The sequence below is a fragment of the Molothrus ater genome, chromosome 6, assembly GCF_012460135.2.
Source record: "Molothrus ater isolate BHLD 08-10-18 breed brown headed cowbird chromosome 6, BPBGC_Mater_1.1, whole genome shotgun sequence".
Lineage (NCBI taxonomy): Eukaryota > Metazoa > Chordata > Aves > Passeriformes > Icteridae > Molothrus > Molothrus ater.
This window is the reverse complement of record NC_050483.2, coordinates 11,178,247-11,185,612: the sequence shown is the minus strand read 5'-3', so window position 1 is coordinate 11,185,612 and position 7,366 is coordinate 11,178,247.

The following is a 7,366-nucleotide window of genomic DNA, read 5'->3' as shown; positions in this document are numbered from 1 at the left end:
AATTTTCAGTTTCAAAGGGAATTTACAGTTCTGGCAGGTTTTGCAATTTTCAAGGTTGACATCAGAGTTACCCTTAAAACTATGTAAGGCTTACCTCAGTCTGTATTTTACTGTCTGCAGAATGTTTCCCTCTGTACACACTTGAGCAGAAAATTGTGTTACATGCTTAATACTCTTGGACGTGATTTCTGATGACAGATTAGAATTGGAAGATGGGTCTTTATTTGCAAGTTAGTTGGTTTGCTCATATTTTAAGTGTATTCATACATAGCTAACGTGGTGCTGCACAGAGTTTTGTAGGATGTATTTCAATGTACTGTGTTTCAAGTTCTGTTTGTAATCTGGCTTTGGCAATCCAGCAGGCTGTCCCTTTAGCTCCTGAAATACAAGCCTGTGCTAAAGCACTGCCATTAACTGTCATGGCTAATGCTGATACATCTGTAATGCACTTACCAGATTGCTAATTAACTCATAGCCACACAAAACTACCCACTCAAAATTCCTCTCTTTGTTGGCAGTCTCAGTGGATTTGTAGGGTTTGAAAGGGCATGGCCAGGATTCATTTGTTTTGGTGATGTAAATAAGAGACTTTTGTGGTTGCTTGACAGTTAAAAAGTTAGTCTGTTTGGCATGGAAGTAAAACAACAATAGAAATAGTAAGTTTCTTTCAGATTTTTAGCCCTTAACTGTACATCTACACACCAGATGTTCCCAGTTTTGTTTAAGACACCGATATAACTGGAGGTTTTATGATTTAAAGGATAAGTAGCCCCATGAAGTGTTTCAGGAGTTAACTGTATATATATTTTAGTGTAAATGGGCATCACTGCTCATTTCTAGGAGTGACTGAGGTGCAGTTGTGACATGCATCGGCTGGATACCTTCTGCATATGTGTTTTAGCTATATATACATTTGATGGTAAAAACAAACCAAACAAGAACCTGTAGTTTTAAAAACACACTCATTTATCTATTAGGTGTGTTAAATCCGTTTCCCTTTATACTTCCGGGGTGAAAATCAATTTGGAATTAAATGCTTTCTCTCATTAACATGTGCTGTAAAATTACTTTAGGTTTGGGGGTTTTTCATCTTTGTTGATCATGTTCTAAGTTTTTTCAGAAAATCAGCTCATCTGCCATTCAGCTTTTTTTCTGAGCGTGCATGTTATAATTAGTTACCCAAACCGTTTTTGACTATTAAAACACAAGTAATTTATTACCAGTCAGTCTGCGATAAAGAAATGGGTTTGAGGTTCTTTAGAAGGAAGGTGTGTCTGAGCACTGATAATACAAGTTTGGTCAGGAGAGAAGAAATGAACAAGAAACACCACCTGCATCGAGAGAAACTTGATGGGCAGTTTGGGTAGGTGAGTTCTGCAGTTGCATTTGCAGTAGGTCTGCAAGGCATTCCATGCACACAGCCCAGCATTCCTAATGATACACGGGTGTTTCAGGCCTGCTGGAATCTGGTGTTTGGGACAGATTATATGGGTGGCTTTTCCTCAAGCCAAACTGCTGCTGCTTGTACTACTACAGCTAATAATAATAATAATAATAATAATAATAACAACAACCGAGTCATTAGCATGTTGCTCATTGACCAGCTGCATTATTATGGTTTTTTGTACTTAATTAATACAAAAGGTTGGGAACCCTGGTGTCTGTACCTCTGCAAACAGTGCTGCATAGGTCTCAATTGCTTGTCAGCTTCCATGCAGGATTTTTGGAATTGGCTCTGTTGGAAACTCCCAGATCTGTTTCAAACCTCTGGCTCAGGAAGCCATGCTGCTGGAATGGTGCACCCAGGGCAGATGTGGTCGTGGAATTGGGTGTTTGCTGTGAGCTGCTTGTGCCAGAGTTGCAGGAGTTTAGCTTCTGTCAGCACTGCTGACAGCTCAGTGCTGATGGAACTACTCTGGCCTCCTTTCATTAACCAGTAATTTCTTCTCTAATATATTCAAGAAATGTGTGAAGGTTGAAGTCATATTTGGGATCAGCCTGAGTGTTCTCACATGTGTAGGACTTGTTGGTGGGTGACTTTCTAAATCTTCCTGTGTTTAAATGCCATACCTTCAAAAATAATAGCAACCTTCACATTCCCACAGAGTGAAAATACACACACATAATCTCATTAGTTAGAGTAAGGATTTGTAAATATTCTTTATTTGCACTGGTTAATCCAATTTTTTTTTAATTTCTATAAAATGCAAGCACTGAGATCAGACAATACTTTTAACGGTCACAATTTGTAGATAGCATTTGCTCTATAAACTGTATGGAAATGACTTTTGGGGGAAAAAGACTGCTGGAACATGAAGTAATTTTGTCATGCTAAATGTAGTTCCCACAGCTCACACTTAAGTCAGACTGATGTGTGGTTAAGGTAATGATAAATTTGGTCCTGCATTTATTTTTCATTTCTGAAGAAATACCAAACACTCTGGCAGTGAATTAGTCTTGAACTGTATTATTATTAGGGTGTATCTCTTGTGGAACAGAAACATTGAAATACTGTAAAAAGAATAAAAAGGAGCCTTGAGTTTGACTGCTTCAGGGTGTGTATGTTGTGCTTGTGCAGTTGACAGTGCTCTCACTCTTGGTCGGGTTTTTCTGCAGGACCAGACTTAGGGACTGTTATTTATTATTCACAACACTTCTTTACCATGTACGGAATTGATTGTGTGATTTGCTATGAAATTATCTGAATCCAGCTGATGTTACCAGATTCTGTAGGAGAGGTTTATGTTCTGTATTTCAGCCTTGTTTTCATTTTATACTGTGGAAATTGCTGTTTAAATATGTTTTGCCTTTATAAAAGATTGGAGAAAATACAGTGAAAGAAATGAGATTATGTGAGAAAGCACATAGCAATTAAGAAGTTGTTACCCTTACTGAAAGTCAATCTGATTGACAACAGCATAAACCCCAATTTTTCAGTGCAGTAAAATCCTGGAAAAGGTAAGGGCTGTTGATGAAGAAGGAAATCCATGTCTCCTGAAGTGTTTGATCAAAGCACCCACAGGATCTAGATTAAATTTCTGACCCTGTTACAGATTTCTGCTTAATACTGGAAAATATTACCATGCAGCTACGTAGGGGAGCAGAGGTAAGGTTGTCAAAAGAGTCTTAGTTCTCCTGTGTCTATTTCTGAGCTTAAAGATGACAAATGACTTTATGTAATTAGTGGGGGAAGAAATGCTAAAAGTCTTCTTGGGTTGCCTGGAAAAACTTTGTGTGGTATAGTCAGTTTTCCAGTCTGTCAGACTTATTTTTTGCACTGAGACTCATATGAATTATCAATTGAAATGTATTTAACCAGATTGAAAACTGAAAAACAGTACCTATAATTAACACACATTGGTTGCTCAGACTAGTTTTGTGAAATGACTGATATTTGCAATCATATCAGTTGAGAAGGACCCTAAGGTAGGCAGTATTAATTCAGAAAAATCTTCATAACGTTACACTGCGGACATACTTGAATTGATTTTTGGGATCCAGCTGTGTCAAACACGGGAATACAGTTTCTAAAATTCTTTAATAAAAGTTTCACTATTGTGAGGCTATGTATTATTTGCCATATTACCCTTCTTGATTGGTTTTTATTTGCTGTTTTTATATTTTATAAAGTTACAATGGTTTTGTACATTATTTAGAAGTGTATTAAAATAAAAGTGATGTTTCTTTTCAACTGAAATAAATGCATATTATTTCAAACTTCTCAGTGCTGTCTGCATGAGGGGAGTGAACAAGCATAAGGTTGCTTTTTTCCTGTCATTCTTTCCCAGTTTGTTTGCACATTTTAAGTTTGTATTTAGTAACAGTAAATTTTCTTCCGTGCCTGCTATTACAAACTTTATTCTATTTCCCATTGATCATCCTCTTCCCATTAAGCATCATCTTTGTCTCTCTAAGGAGTTTCTGCTACTGTGTCTGCAGGATTTTTCCTTTGTCTAGCAATACAGTGGTACAGTTATTCTTTAAATTGCGAATTTCTGCTTTTTTCCAGCCACACTGGGCTCTCCTCTCAACTTCTGGAGTTCCCAAGTGCCCCAAACCCCCTTTCTGCTGCAGAGCAGCCATGCCCTCTGCCAGCTCTCCCCTTGCTTTACAGTTGCCTGAATCCCACCTGCTGTTTTTTGTTGCTGATTCCTATTTTTTAGTGGAGATTCCTGTTTCCAGTTGCTACATTGAGTTTACATAAAAACCCTTCTTCTAACATTGCATCTTTTCTCCAAAACAAGTGATAGCACTCAGAAAATTCTATTTGTTTGAGTGTTGGTGGAGGAGAAATTACAGGAGGTGCTCTGCAGATAGGCAACTTCATGAAAAAAATTTTTTGTTTTTAACCATCCTTTCCCTCCCTCACATTCCTTTGGTTTCCAAGTTGAGAATTTAATGTGTGCCTATTTTTTTTTCTGTTCAGATAATTTGCAGGGGGTGGTGGCTTGTTTTTGGTTTGTTTTTTTTTTTTTTTAAATAAGAGCTTGCACCTCTGTGTCCTGCTGGATGCTGTTGAAGGGATGGATCAGTGCTAGAGAGGGGGTGGCTGCCTGTGGTTGGACACACTCTTCAGTTCTGAGATTTTCTGCCAAATTTTTTTGCCTCAGGCTGATTTTTTTTTTGTGAGAAGTGTTTGAACCATCTAAAAGAATGGTAAGTTTTCTCTGCATGGATACCATAGATATGTTTTGGTGACTAATCATTTCAGGAATGCAGGATACGTTCGTGTCCTTGTGCAAGTCTGCCCAGATATCGTCACTGATGTGCCTTTGGAAATTGACAGTTGCAGCTTGCCTGTGATCTGTGAAGATTTGCAAGAGTTCACAAAGTCAACTCTCAGGTTTTCACTTCAGTGAGTACTTGGTGACTGAGCTTGGACTTGTCTTTTCTGCAAGACAGCTCCTGAGATGAAGCAGACTCCATGTGTGTCAATCTTTGCCGAGCTGCTATGTAGGCTCCGCCCCAGGGTTCCTGGCTTTTCCTAAAAATGGTTACTTTCAGCTGCCTTTAACTAATGAGCAATATTTGAAGTGGGTAAAGGAAATCTCTGCTAGATTTTTATTGACAGAACTCCTGGCAGACAGGAGATTTAAAGAAAAAAGCTAACTGATGCAAAGGCAGAGGAATAAAAGCAATGATGAATCAGGGAAAGAAGCTGGTAAGATTCAGATGGAAAAAATGATGGAGACAAATTTGATGGAAACTCAAGAGAATGACTGAAGTGGAGGCAAGGAAGAGATTTGAGTTTGATGAAAACCAACTGGTTTTGAAAAAGCAAAGCAAATTATAAAATGTTAGGAGAGTAGATTTTGCAGGGTGGATGATACATGAACAGCAAGGTGATGCTGTTGTAGATGTGTGCATGATTGAAATGATTACCAGAGAGCAGGTGAAGTTAGAAGGACTTTCAGAAATTTATCTGGCTCAGGCTTGATCAAAGCAAGTCTCATTTGCCCAGGTTGCTCAGGGCTGTGTCAAGGTGCTTTGAACCTTTACAAGGGTGGAGAGTCCATAACTGGCTTGACAATTTGTTCCTGTATTTGACTACCCTCAGCAAGTGGTACTGTGGCATCATTACCTCTGACAGATTGACCCTTTTCTCTGCAGCACAGGCAGCTCTGCATCTGTCCTTCCTGCATCTGTCCTTCCTGCATCTGTCCTGCCCTGTCTGGCTAGTCAGTGTTCTCCCGTGGGGAGGAAGAGGAGAGCCTGGAAGGGAGCAGCACATCTCAGCCACTTGTGGCAGAGGGCTCTCTTCCCTGCACAGCAGTGTCAGAACAAAGCTGCTGTGTCCCTGCAGAGGGAGTCAAAGCTGGGGCTGGTGTTTGGGGGGACCCCAATACTCCAGCCTCTTGGGAATGTAGCTCCAAGGTGGGTCTGAACATGAGCTGGTGACACAGAGAGGAAGGAAGGGCATATTCAGTGGTGTGAGGGGGTCATAGAACAGAGCAGCAGCAAGAGAAGATTTGGAGACTGGTTGCAGAAGGAGTCGGTGTGGGCATGAAAGTATTTGATATTATTCTGACAAGAAGGATGGGATCATAGCTGGGAAGAGTCATGTTCTGGAAATATGCTATCATGATAGGAGAAGGAATGGAGCTGGGGATAAGGAACTTAGTGGAAGGACAGAGGATTGAGAAAAGGATGTGTTGGACCATTGAAAGGAGCTGGAATTGGGAGGAACAGGCTGCATTGCTGCTGAGTTCTTGTGTGAGGTTTTATGATAGTCCAGATCCTGTGGAACAGAGGAAAGTTGTAGCCATTGTGTGTGCAGCAGTTCCCTTCAGCTGTTTTCAGTGTGTGTGAGTTGATAGCCATGCTACAGTAACAAACACTGTGAAACAATTTAAACAAAAACTATTGCTCCTGCAGCGCTTGAATATATCTGGCATTAGATTTGTTTTCCTTCCAAAGTAGCTACTCACCCCTTAAGCCATTAGTTCTGCTTAGAATTCTGCAGCTGTCTGCATGGACTGGCTCCCTCGCTGCTGCCCAAGGGCGGGAGCAGAGCCATGAGTCCTGAAGGAAGGGAGGTGATACTAAAGGTGCTGGGGGTCTAAGAGAGGGAGTTCTCCTCCAGTAGACCCTTGAGTTGAAAGGCCTTTGAGGTGCAATCTGCTGGAATTGTTTCACTCTAGTTCCAGTGAGCACCTGTGGTTGTGAAGCCTTTCTCCTCTGCTGGGTGCAATGGTGTAGCTGTTTTGCAGCCTGCTTCCATGAGGTGTCCTGAAAACAGTGCATGGAAAATGCTGCCAATACAGACCTCTGTTAGCAGTCAGAGGACAGCCAGCCTCTGGGTACCACTAGCATATAGTACCAGAAATAGTTCATTTAACTTGCTACAAGCTAGTAGGACCTCCAGAATAGCAGCCCTTGCAGACTGGCTGGATAAAAGTCCTTTTGTTGCTAGATTTGGTGGTGGTGGTTTGTTTGGCTTTGTTTTATTTTGTTTTGTTGTGGATTTTTTTTTTAACTGCAACAGTTTTCTGATCTTATTTGTTGGGGTTTTTTAAACTTAACAGTTTTCTGCTAGTACATGAATGCTGGGCTGCTTTGCTTCTGTGCCTGCTTAGGCTGACTCTGTAGCTACATCATGATTGATTTTTGGTTTGTGAGCAAACTGCTTCCTAAGTGAAAGTTTACTGCCTATTTTGAGGTGGGGAGATTATAAATGAGTGGTAGGAAAAGAAGTTACTTTTCCAAATTCAGAGTCATGGACCTGGCAGAGCAAGAGGTTGAACTCAGGCTCTCCTATATCCTCATACAGTTCCTTGTCTCTTAGATTATAGGATCCAAACAGATTTTCCTATTTCATTTTCTTCAGAGACATCTATATAAATGCAATTTAGTCTGGGTGGCTTCT